At 49.3% G+C, this 13581-nt stretch overlaps 1 pseudogene; it reads left to right on the plus strand.

Annotated features, from left to right (window-relative positions):
- LOC115122763 (protein TANC2-like) overlaps window positions 1–13581 on the plus strand; it is a 224648-nt pseudogene that overhangs the window by 98941 nt on the left and 112126 nt on the right.

Consider the following 13581-nt stretch of genomic DNA (forward strand, 5'->3'; position numbering starts at 1 on the left):
GTAAACTGTCATGCATAATATTACCACATCACAATATAACATTGCAACATAACATTGCCGGCATAACAGTACAAGTTCAGAGCTTGTCAAGCTATTATATTCAAGTCTTTTAAACTGTTCCAGTGTACACCTCACTTGAGGAAGTCATATTATTTTAATTCTATTGTATTCTATTTTACTGTATTATATTCTACTGTATTCTATTCTACTATATTCTAAGCCAAACAGATTTGACTTGTGTTATGTCACGTTCGCATAGGAACATAATGTTCCTAGACATCCGCCACCCCTGATTTATTTACATTCTAACATTTTCGGCAGTGTGCCAGCCAGGAAGGACCACTTACATCTTTAGCCATGAAGTGCTTTGAAATGCTGGTCATGGCTCAAATTGTATTTATTTAACCTTTGTTTAACTAGGTAAGTTAGTTAAGAACAAATTCTTATTTACAAGGACGGCCAAACACTAACCCAGACGACACTGGGCCAATTGTGCACCGCTCTATGGGACTCCCAATCACGGCCGGTTGCGATGCAGTCTGGAATCAAACCAGGGTCTGTAGTGACATCTCTAGCACTGAGATGCAGTGTCTTAAACCGCTGCGCCACTCGGGAGCCCAATCAACACCTTCATCCCAGAAACCCTAGACCCATTCCAATTCACATACCGCCCCAAAAGATCCACAGATGATGCAATCTCTATTGTACTCCACACTGCCCTTTCCCACCTGGACAAGTTCCTTGGTGTCCACCATCGAACTATCATGGTCCAAACACACCAAGACAGTCGTGAAGAGGGCACGACAACGCCTATTCCCACTCAGATTTGTCATGAGTCCTCAAATCCTCAAAAAGTTCTACAGCTGCACCATCGAGAGCATCCTGACTGGTTGCATCAACGCCTAGTATAGCAACATCCCGGCTTCCGACCGCAAGGCGCTACAGAGGGTAGTGCTTACCACCCAATACATCACTGGGGCCAAGCTTCCTGCCATCCAGAACCTGTATACCAAAGACTCCAGCCACCCAAGTCATAGACATTCTCTCTGCTTCCGCACGGCAAGCAGTACCAATGCGCCAAGTCTAGGTCCAACATGTTCTTTAACAGCGTCTACCCCCAAGCCATAAGACTGCTGAACAGGTGATCAAATGGCCACCCAGACTATTTGCATTGACCCCCTTTTTTTACGCTGCTGCTACTCTTTATTATCTATGCATAGTTATGTTGCCCCTACCTGCATGTACATTTGACCTCAATTACCTCGACTAACCCTTACCTCCACACATTGACTCGGTACCGGTACCTGCTGTATAAATCCTCGTTATTGTTCTTTTATTGTGTTCCTTTTTTAACTAGTTTATTTAGAAAATATTTTCTCATTCTGCACTGTTCGTTAAGGGCTTGTATGTAAGCATTTCATGGTAAGGTCTACCTGTTGTATTCGGTGCATGTGATGAATAACATTTGATTTGATTGCGTCACTAGGCAGGCTGACAGACATTTACATGTTTCAATGCTCTTAAATTTAAAGGATTATTATTCAATAGAAGTCTGAGGATGTTTGACGTTCTGTTCTATGTTAAACTGTAATTATCACTTTTATCGACTGACAATTAAAAATGCCCAAGGAATGTGATTAGGTGATTGGTTAATGTATACTGATGTAGGATCTTATTTTGAGCCAGTTTGCTACAGCAGGAAAATAATTCTGCAGCGACAGGAAATGTAAATTATTATGTAGATTATAATCATTGGACTTTATTGAAAGGGTTCATACATATTTTGTAAGGGAAAATCAATTGGAAATGTCAAAGTGGAATTTAAAAACTTTAGACAAATACACTACAAGTTTTACATTTCCTGCATTGCACACAAGTTATCATGCAACAGGGTGACCAAATTAAGATCCTACATCTGTAGGAGTAATGTATAGGACAGGGCTCTCCAACCTTGTTCCTGGAGAGCTACTGTCCAGTAAGTTTTCGCTCTAACCCTAAGCTAGAGCACCTGATTCTAATAATTAACTGATTGATAAGGTGAATCAGGTTAGGTACAACTGAGTGAAAACCTCCTGGAGGGGAGCTCTCCTGGAAAAGGGTTGGAGTGAAAACCTACTGGAGGGGAGCTCTCCTGGAAAAGGGTTGGAGTGAAAACCTACTGGAGGGTAGCTCTCCTGGAAAAGGGTTGAGGTGAAAACCTACTGGAGGGTAGCTCTCCTGGAAAAGGGTTAGAGTGAAAACCTACCGGAGGGTAGCTCTCCTGGAAAAGGGTTAGAGTGAAAACCTACTGGAGGGTAGCTCTCCTGGAAAAGGGTTAGAGTGAAAACCTCCTGGAGGGGAGTTCTCCTGGAAAAAGGTTGGAGTGAAAACCTACTGGAGGGTAGCTCACTTGGAAAAGGGTTAGAGTGAAAACCTACGGGAGGGTAGCTCTCCTGGAAAAGGGTTGAAGTGAAAACCTACAGGAGGGTGTGGTTGGAGAGCCCTGGTATAAAAGCTATTGGCTTGGTGTCAGCTGGTTGGAGAGCCCTGGTATAAAAGCTATTGGCTTGGTGTCAGCTGGTTGGAGAGCCCTGGTATAAAAGCTATTGGCTTGGTGTCAGCTGGTTGGAGAGCCCTGGTATAAAAGCTATTGGCTTGGTGTCAGCTGGTTGGAGAGCCCTGGTATAAAAGCTATTGGCTTGGTGTCAGCTGGTTGGAGAGCCCTGGTATAAAAGCTATTGGCTTGGTGTCAGCTGGTTGGAGAGCCCTGGTATAAAAGCTATTGACTTGGTGTCAGCTGGTTGGAGAGCCCTGGTAGGGAGGTATTTGCTTGGTGTCAGCTGGTTGGAGAACCCTGGTAGGGAGATATTGGCTTGGTGTCAGCTAATTGGTGGTAGGAGGTATTGGCCTGGTGTCAGCTAAAAGCCCTGGTAGGGAGGTATTGGCTTGGTGTCAGCTGGTTGGAGAGCCCTGGTAGGGAGGTATTGGCTTGGTGTCAGCTAATTGGAGAGCCCTGGTAGGGAGGTATTGGCTTGGTGTCAGCTGGTTGGAGAGCCCTGGTAGGGAGGTATTGGCTTGGTGTCAGCTGGTTGGTAGGGAGGTATTGGCCAGCTGGTTGGAGGCCCTGGTAGGGAGGTATTGGCTTGGTGTCAGCTAATTGGAGAGCCCTGGTAGGGAGGTATTGGCTTGGTGTCAGCTGGTTGGAGAGCCCTGGTAGGGAGGTATTGGCTTGGTGTCAGCTAATTGGAGAGCCCTGGTAGGGAGGTATTGGCTTGGTGTCAGCTAATTGGAGAACCCTGGTAGGGAGGTATTGGCTTGGTGTCAGCTGTTTGGAGAGCCCTGGTAGGGAGGTATTGGCTTGGTGTCAGCTGTTTGGAGAGCCCTGGTAGGGAGGTATTGGCTTGGTGTCAGCTGTTTGGAGAGCCCTGGTTGGGAGGTATTGGCTTGGTGCCAGCTGGTTTGGAGAGCCCTGTTAGGGAGGTATTGGCTTGGTTTCAGCTGTTTGGAGAGCCCTGGTAGGGAGGTATTGGCTTGGTGCCAGCTGTGCTCTTGTTGTTCTGTATACTATGTCACTGATACAATCTTGAGCTAAAGTTGTATCTGTGACCAGTTACTTGTGATCCAACTCAAATGAGTTGACATGAATTAGCTTTGCTGTGTGTTAGTCATTTCAACGTGCCAGCGCAATTTCATAAGCTCTCTCTGTCTGTCTCCCCTCGCTCTCTGTCTGTCTCCCCCCTCTGTCTGCTTCCCCTTTTCTGTCTGTCTACTCTCTCTCTGTCTCCCCCTCTATCTGTCTGTCTCCCTTCTCTCTCTCTGTCTCCCTTCTCTTTCTGTCTGTCTCCCCCCTTTCTGTCTGTTTCCCCCTCTGTCTGTCTCCCTTCTCTCTCTGTCTGTCTCCCGCCCTCTGTCTGTCGTCTCCCCCCTCAGTCTGTCTCCCTTCTCTCTCTGTCTGTCTCCCCCTGTGTGTCTGCTTCCCCCTTTCTGTCTGTCTACTCTCTCTCTCTCTTTGTCTGTCTCCCCCTCTATGTGTCTGTCTCCCTTCTCTCTCTGTCTGTCTCCCCTCCTCTCTGCCTTTCTTCTCTCTCTCTCTGTCTGTCTCCCGCCCCTCTGTCTGTCGTCTCCCCTCTCTGTCTGTCTGTCTCCCCCCTCTCTGTCTGGCTCCCCCTCTCTGCCTGTCTCCCCCTTTCGGTCTGTCTCCCCCTCTATCTGTCTGTCTCGCTTCTCTCGCTTCTCTCTCTCTCTCTCTCTCTCTCATCGTTTGGTTGTTCTTTGTCCCTGTGTGTGTTCTGTCTCATTGTGTGTGTGTGTTTGTGTGCTTTCTGCTCCCAGCCCCTCTGCGGAAAGCAAAGTTTGGGGAGAGCCCTCACATTCCACAACCTGAGCTCGGCTCCCCTACACACACCTCCTTGTACTGCCTGGATAATACGTCCCCGGTAACTCTGCACTGCTCTGTCCTTTTGTTTGTCTGTCCATACAGTGTGTGGGTGAGTGCAGATCGAATGTGTGTGTCAGAGCTAAGCAGTGTTCGGTTCGGTCTTTTGCGGCATCTTTACCAGACATTGCACATCTCGGAGGTCATTAGCTGAATTGTTATCCTGACGCCCCCCCTTTCCAGACTGTCTAGTTCTTCCTGACGCCCCCCCTTTCCAGACTGTCTAGTTCTTCCTGACGCCCCCCTGTGTCCAGACTCTCTAGTTCTTCCTGACCCCTCCCTGTCCAGACTCTCTAGTTCTTCTCCCTAATACCCCCCCTCTCCAGACTCTCTAGTTCTTCTACCTAACACCGCCCTGTCCAGACTCTCTAGTTCTTCTACCTAACACCGCCCTGTCCAGACTCTCTAGTTCTTCTGCCTAACACCCCCCTGTCCAGACTCTCTAGTTCTTCTGCCTAACACCCCCTGTCCAGACTATCTAGTTCTTCTCCCTAACATCCCCCTCTCCAGACTATCTAGTTCTTCTGCCTAACATCCCCTGTCCAGACTCTAGTTCTTCTCCCTAACACCCCCTGTCCAGACTCTCTAGTTCTTCCTGACGCCCCCCGTCTAGACTCTCTAGTTCTTCTACCTAACACCCCCCTGTCCAGACTCTCTAGTTCTTCTCCCTAACACCCCCCTGGCCAGACTCTAGTTCTTCTCCTTAACACCCCCCTGTCCAGACTCTCTAGTTTTTCTTCCTAACATCCCCTTGTCCAGACTCTCTAGTTCTTCTTTCTAACATCCCCCTGTTCAGACTCTCTAGTTCTTCTTCCTAACACCCCCTGTCCAGACTCTCTAGTTTTTCTCCCTAACACCCCCTGTCCAGACTCTAGTTCTTCTCCTTAACACCCCCTGTCCAGACTCTCTAGTTTTTCTTCCTAACACCCCCTGTCCAGATTCTCTAGTTCTTCTCCCTTACATCCCCCTGTCCAGAATGTCTAGTTCTTCCTAACACCCCCTGTCCAGACTATCTAGTTCTTATTCCTAACACCCCCTGTCCAGACTCTCTAGTTCTTCTTCCTAACATCCCCCTGTCCAAACTCTCTAGTTCTTCTTCCTAACACCCCCTGTCCAGACTCTCTGGTTCTTGTCCCTAACATCCCCCTGTCCAGATTCTCTAGTTCTTCTCCCTAACATCCCCCTGTCCAGACTCTCTAGTTCTTCCTAACACCCCCCTGTCCAGATTCTCTAGTTCTTATTCCTAACACCCCCTGTCCAGACTCTCTAGTTCTTCTTCCTAACATCCCCTGTCCAGAATCTCTAGTTCTTCTTCCTAACATCCCCCTGTCCAGACTCTCTAGTTCTTCTTCCTAACATTCCCCTGTCCAAACTCTTTAGTTCTTCCTGACTCCCCCATGTCCAGACTCACTTGTTCTTTCTGACCCCCCATGTCCAGTCTTTCTAGTTATTCCTGACCCCCCATTTCCAGACTCGCTAGTTCTTCCTGACCCCCATGTTCAGACTGTCTAGTTCTTAGTCACTCTTTCTCTATAATCCTCTCCCTCTCTCTACTGCTCTACCACTCCCCCTCTCTCTACCTCTCTACCACTTCCCCTCGCTCCCCATTTCTCTACCTCTCTACCACTCCCCCTCGCTCCGACCTCTTTCTCCCCCTCGCTCTCGCACTCCTCTCCCATACCTCGTCTTCGGTTTCTGTTTAGATCACAGCGGGCCATTCCTCTGCATCCCCGTGGAAAGTCTGGTTTCCTCCCTACGTCCCCCTCTTTCCCACCACAGGAGAACAACATCAGCTTGGGCCGTTAAATGTGGTGAAGGCATGGAATACCAATGCTGTTACTGCTGGTACTGTGTGACAGTAGGGTGGATTGATTTGAACAGGAATTCTGCTCAGTAGGGAAAAGCGGCTGTGGTATGGAGGTATGGGGCTCCCCTGCTCTCCTGTGGTATGGAGGTATGGGGCTCCCCTGCTCTCCTGTGGTATGGAGGTATGGGGCTCCCCTGCTCTCCTGTGGTATGGAGGTATGGGGCTCCCCTGCTCTCCTGTGGTATGGAGGTATGGGGCTCCCCTGCTCTCCTGTAGTATGGAGATATGGGGCTCCCCTGCTCTCCTGTAGTATGGAGGTATGGGGCTCCCCTGCTCTCCTGTGGTATGGAGGTATGGGGCTCCCCTGCTCTCCTGTGGTATGGAGGTATGGGGCTCCCCTGCTCTCCTGTGGTATGGAGGTATGGGGCTCCCCTGCTCTCCTGTGGTATGGAGGTATGGGGCACCCCTGCTCTCCTGTGGTATGGAGGTATGGGGCACCCCTGCTCTCCTGTGGTATGGAGGTATGGGGCTCCCCTGCACTCCTGTGGTATGGAGGTATGGGGCTCCCCTGCTCTCCTGTGGTATGGAGGTATATAGGTATGGGGCACCCCTGCTCTCCTGTGGTATGGAGGTATGGGGCTCCCCTGCACTCCTGTGGTATGGAGGTATGGGGCTCCCCTGCTCTCCTGTGGTATGGAGGTATATAGGTATGGGGCACCCCTGCTCTCCTGTGGTATGGAGGTATGGGGCACCCCTGCTCTCCTGTGGTATGGAGGTATGGGGCTCCCCTGCTCTCCTGTGGTATGGAGGTATATAGGTATGGGGCACCCCTGCTCTCCTGTGGTATGGAGGTATGGGGCACCCCTGCTCTCCTGTGGAATGGAGGTATGGGGCTCCCCTGCTCTCCTGTGGTATGGAGGTATATAGGTATGGGGCTCCCCTGCTCTCCTGTGGTATGGAGGTATGGGGCTCCCCTGCTCTCCTGTGGTATGGAGGTATGGGGCTCCCCTGCTCTCCTGTGGTATGGAGGTATGGGGCTCCCCTGCTCTCCTGTGGTATGGAGGTATGGGGCTCCCCTGCTCTCCTGTAGTATGGAGGCCCCTGCCTCCTGCTCTCCCCTCCTCCTGTGGTATGGAGGCATGGGGCCCCCTGCTCTCCTGTAGTATGGAGGTATGGGGCTCCCCTGCTCTCCTGTAGTATGGAGGTATGGGGCTCCCCTGCTCTCCTGTAGTATGGAGGTATGGGGCTCCCCTGCTCTCCTGTAGTATGGAGGTATGGGGCTCCACTGCTCTCCTGTGGTATGGAGGTATGGGGCTCCCCTGCTCTCCTGTAGTATGGAGGTATGGGGCTCCCCTGCTCTCCTGTAGTATGGAGGTAGGGGCTCCCCTGCTCTCCTGTGGTATGGAGGTATGGGGCTCCCCTGCACTCCTGTAGTATGGATGTATGGAGGTATGGGGCTCCCCTGCTCTCCTGTAGTATGGATGTATGGAGGTATGGGGCTCCCCTGCTCCCCTGTGTTATTGAGGTGTGGGGCTCCCCTGCTCTCCTGTGGTATGAAGGTATATAGGTATGGGGCTCCCCTGCTCTCCTGTGGTATGGAGATATGGGGCTCCCCTGCTCTCCTGTGGTATGGAGGTATATAGGTATGGGGCTCCCCTGCTCTCCTGTGGTATGGAGATATGGGGCTCCCCTGCTCTCCTGTGGTATGGAGGTATGGGGCTCCCCTGCTCTCCTGTGGTATGGAGGTATGGGGCTCCCCTGCTCTCCTGTGGTATGGAGGTATGGGGCTCCCCTGCTCTCCTGTGGTATGGAGGTATGGGGCTCCCCTGCTCTCCTGTGGTATGGAGATATGGGGCTTGCCTGCACCTGTGGTATGGAGGAATGGGGCTCCCCTGCTCAGCTGTGGTATGGAGGGTTGGTTCCCCTACTTGCTCCCCTGCTAGCTCCTCTCTCCTCTCAAAAGGTTGCAAACGGAGATAGAACCAGGTGCGTCCACACAGGAACACATTCCTCCTCGCTGCCTTTTGCGCTGGCAGATAGTTACCATGGCAACCATCTGTCTCTCTTCTCTCCTCTCTCTCCGCAGCTCAGGAATCTGATAGAGGAGGACTAGGAGAGGAGAAGGAGAGGAGAGTAGGGCAAACACACAAGCTTACTTTATATTGTTTTGTTTTTTTCATATTCAAATTGTGTAGCAGAGGAGTGCATGTTTCTAATTTAGTGAAATCCTTTGTCTTTTTGCTTTGGAAGCTGTCCAAGATCTAGGCTGTCACCTGGATAAATTCAATAACAAACAGTATGTTGCAATGTCGGTATGCTCAAGTAAATATATTCAAATGAAGCCATGTATCAGACCTAAATCAAAAGACACACAAACACCTGCTGTGATAGTCTGTCTGTCTGTCTGTCTGTCTGTCTGTCTGTCTGTCTGTCTGTCTGTCTGTCTGTCTGTCTGTCTGTCTGTCTGTCTGTCTGTCTGTCAAAAGACACACACACCTGCTGCTATAGGCTGTCTGTCTGTCTCTCTCTCTCTGTATGTCTGTCTCTCTGTCTGTCTCTGTCATTCTGTCTGTCTTTCTGTCTGTCTCTCTCTGTCTGTCTGTCTCTCTCTCTGTATGTCTGTCTCTCTGTCTGTCTCTGTCTCTCTGTCTGTCTCTCTGTCTGTCTGTCTCTCTCTGTTTCTCTCTCTGTCTGCCTGTCTGTCTCTCTCTCTGTCTGTCTGTCTGTCTGTCTGTCTGTCTGTCTGTCTCTTTGTCTGCCTGTCTGTCACCCTGTCTGTCTTTTTTTTAATGGTAGAGACCCTTTATTTACTGAGCCCCGTGTGATGGTGGAGCCCCCTGTGATGGTGGAGCTCCCTGTGATGGTGGATGTTAGGAGCCCCCTGTGATGGTGGAGCCCCTGGTGATGGTGGATGTTAGGAGCCCCCTGTGATGGTGGAGCCCCCTGTAATGGTGGATGTTAGGAGCTCCCTGTGATGGTGGATGTTAGGAGCTCCCTGTGATGGTGGATGTTAGGAGCTCCCTGTGATGGTGGATGTTAGGAGCTCCCTGTGATGGTGGATGTTAGGAGCTCCCTGTGATGGTGGATGTTAGGAGCTCCCTGTGATGGTGGATGTTAGGAGCTCCCTGTGATGGTGGATGTTAGGAGCTCCCTGTAATGGTGGATGTTAGGAGCTCCCTGTCATGGTGGATGTTAGGAGCTCCCTGTGATGGTGGATGTTAGGAGCTCCCTGTGATGGTAGATGTTAGGAGCCCCCTGTGATGGTGGAGCCCCCTGTGATGGTGGAGCTCCCTGTGATGGTGGATGTTAGGAGCCCCCTGTGATGGTGGAGCCCCTGGTGATGGTGGATGTTAGGAGCCCCCTGTGATGGTGGAGCCCCCTGTAATGGTGGATGTTAGGAGCTCCCTGTAATGGTGGACGTTAAGGAGCCCCCTGTGATGGTGGATGTTAGGAGCTCCCTGTGATGGTGGACGTTAGGAGCCCCATGTAATGGTGGATGTTAGGAGCCCCATGTAATGGTGGAGTTCCCTGTGATGGTGGATGTTAGAAGCCCCCTGTGATGGTGGATGTTTGGAGCCCCCCGTAATGGTGGAGCCCCCTGTGATGGTGGACGTTTGGAGCCCCCCGTAATGGTGGAGCCCCCTGTGATGGTGGATGCTAGGAGCCCCCTGTGATGGTGGAGCTCTCTGTGAAGGTCGATGTTGGGAGCCCCCTTTGATGGTGGAGCCCCCTGTAATGGTGGATGTTAGGAGTCCCCTGTGATGGTGGACGTTAGGAGCCCCCTGTGATGGTGGACGTTAGGAGCTCCCTGTGATGGTGGATGTTAGGAGCTCCCTGTGATGGTGGATGTTAGGAGCTCCCTGTGATGGTGGATGTTAGGAGCTCCCTGTGATGGTGGATGTTAGGAGCTCCCTGTGATGGTGGATGTTAGGAGCTCCCTGTGATGGTGGATGTTAGGAGCTCCCTGTGATGGTGGATGTTAGGTCCCTCCCTGTTTCAGCCCGTTTGCTTCCATTCGGTTCCTTTTGAAAACACCCAAAGAAACCAGGCTGTCTAATCTCTCTCACTACTATTTAGTTGAACACATCACCCTCTGTCAGCTTTCTTTCTTTGACATTCCCACATCCACATCTAACACCCTTAACACACACACAGCAGAGAGAAACCAGCTCTTCCGGTGAGATCAACACGTTACTTAGCAACACCTCGCCCATAACAAAGTAGTCCACCAGCGGCAGCATCAGGTATCAGTGTAACAATAACATCCTGGTGACGAAACCAGAGCAGGATCTAGAGACATATTAGTAATGATGACAATGAAACCTCCAGCATTGCTAGAAGTGTCTTCGTTCCTATCATCCTATTACAGTAGTTTCAGAGGATATTCAGACCCTCTCCAATATACTGTACATGTGTACATACTGTATCCTCTCTCTCTCTCTCTCTCTCTCTCTCTCTCTCTCTCTCTCTCTCTCACTCTCACTCTCACTCCCACTCCCACTCCCACTCCCACTCCACAAATGTCTTGTGAACAAACTATAATTTTGTCAAGTCAGTTAGGACATCTACATTGTGCATGACATATGCCATTTTTCCAGCAATTGGTTACAGATTATTTCACTTATAATTCATTGTGTCACAAATCCAGTGGGTCAGAAGTTTACATACACTGAGTTGACTTGGAAACTTCCAGAAAATTATGTCATTCTGATAGGATAATTGACATCATTTGACTCAATTGGAGGTGTACCTGTGGATGTATTTGAAGGCCTACCTTCAAACTCAGTGCCTCTTTGCTTGACATCATGGGAAAATCAAAAGAAATCAGCAAAGACCTCAGAAAAAAAATGTAGACCTCCAAAAGTCTGGTTCATCATTGGGATCCATTTCCAAACGCCTGAAGGTACCACGTTCATCTATACAAACAATAGTATAAACACCATGGGACCATGCAGCCGTCATATCGCTCAGGAAGGAGACGTGTTCAGTACTTTGGTGCGAAAAGTGCAAATCAATCCCAGAACAACAGCAAAGGACATTGTGAAGATGCTGGAGGAAACAGGTACATAACCCGAAAGGCCGCACAGCAAGGAAGAAGCCACTGCTCCAAAACCGTCATAAAAAGCCAGCCTACGGTTTGCAACTGCACATGGGGACAAGGATTGTACTTTTTGGAGTAATGTCCTCTGGTCTGATGAAACAAAAATAGAACTGTTTGGCCATAATGACCACCATTATGTCTGGAGGAAAAAGGGGGAGGCTTGCAAGCCGAAGAACACCATCCCAAATGTGAAGCACAGGGGTGGCCGCATCATGTTGTGGGGGGGATTTGCTGCAGGAGGGACTGGTGAACTTCACAACATAGATGACATCATGAGGGAGGGAAAATTGTGTGTCCAGTTCAGTCTCAATCTCAAGAGAGTTTACCTCTGATGCACAGCTCTGCTCTCAGGAGTAGTTCAGGTATTGAGTCTCTTTTCTCTACCCTACTCGACCCCACCCTTCTCTACTGTACTCAACTCTACTGTACCCTATGCTACTCTACTCTACTGTACCCTACTGTACTCTGCCCTACTCTATCCTACTCTACTCCACTGTACTCTACAAAACTTTACTCTACCCTACTCTACTGTACTCAACCCTACCCTACTCTAATGCACCCTACTCTACCTTACTCTACTCTACCCTACTGTACCCTACTGTACTCCACTGTACTCTACCCAACTTTACTCTACTCTACCTACTCTACTGCGCTCAACCCTTCCCTACTCTACTCTACTGTACTCTACCCTACCCTACTCTTCCTTACTCTACTCTATCCTACTGTACCCAACTCTACTCTACTCTACCCTACCCTACTCTACCCTACCCCACCCGATTCACCCAACTCTACCCTACTCGGTTTCAACCCTACCTTACTCAGTTTCTACCCTACCCTACTCTACTCTACTTGGTTTCAACCCTACCATACTCTAGTCTACCCTACTCAGTTTCAACCTTACCCTACTCAGTTTCTACCCTACTCTACTCTACTCTACTCTACTCGGTTTCTACCCTACTCTACTTTATGCCTTCTCCCATTTGTGTTCTCTTTTAGTTTTAGTTTTTGTGATTGGTATTGATTTAGTATTTAAAAAATGTTGGGTTGGGACTTGAACACGTAAAGGACATTTATCCATCAGTTTACTGCATGGTTGCCTTGTGAATCTTGTCATTTTCATGTGCTCCTTCTCTGGTCTAGTTTCTTTCCAAGGTGTGGTTGCCTTCCAGGTAAAGCCAGTTGGTTTACTTTGTTTTATACACACTCACAAACATACTCCTTCTCTCTCTCTTTCTGTCTCTCTCTCTTCCTCCTTCTCCCTCTCTCTCCCCCTTCTCTCTCTTCATTAATTTCCCTCTATCTCTCTCGCTCTCTCCTTCTCTCTGTCTATAGGGGAGTCAAGCAGGGAGCTGGGCCCTCCTCCTTCGGTGGATGAGGCAGCCAACACATTGATGACGTGCCTGGGCTTCCTGTTGGGAAACAAAACTAGTGAGGGGCCAGACAGAGAACATTACAGCATGGATGAACCAGACAATAGACAGGTGTGTGTGTGTTTGGCCATCCCACAATGCTAACCCCTCTCTACTACTGCTATCACTGAGGAAATGGTGCTGGGGAGATATCTTGATATCTTGAGATTCCGTTCAGTGTTCCTCTATTTCTGATCCCAATTGGGAAACACACATTTTTAATTGTTGTAATTTTTGTATTTAACCTTTATTTAACTAGGCAAGTAAGTTAAGAACAAATTCTTATTTACAATGACAGCCTACCACTGCAAAACTCTTTGTGCACCACCCTATGGGACTCCCAATCACGGTCAGATGTGATCCAGCCTGGATTTGAACCAGGGACTGTAGTGTCCCCTCTTGCACAGAGATGCAGTGCCTTAGACCGCTGCACCACTCAGGAGCCCAGACACACCTGGGATGTGATGACTTCCCTTTACCTGACAGCTTGATGAGCTTCTTGTTTACAGCCTGTTGCTATACATCTCTGTAAGCCAGGTCCACAAATAAAAAGAAACTCCCAATTTGTCAGTTTCTCCAAGCATAAACTCTTCTGCCCTAATTCGGCCATTACATAACAAAGTTTCTAGATGATTTATTCCGCTCGACACATCAAAACCTCAAAACAGTTGTCGTCCGTTAATATATTCCGCTACTTTAGTGTGCTGATAACCAGCAGGTTGACTAAGCCTCATATTTCTCTCACCTCTGACTGAACCTCGGCTGCTAAATAGTTTTAGATATATACATATACACATGTACAGTGCCTTCAGAAAGTATTCACACCCCTTTACTTTTTCCACATTTCGTT

Source organism: Oncorhynchus nerka, linkage group LG28 (assembly GCF_034236695.1).
Source record: "Oncorhynchus nerka isolate Pitt River linkage group LG28, Oner_Uvic_2.0, whole genome shotgun sequence".
Taxonomy (NCBI): Eukaryota; Metazoa; Chordata; class Actinopteri; order Salmoniformes; family Salmonidae; genus Oncorhynchus; species Oncorhynchus nerka.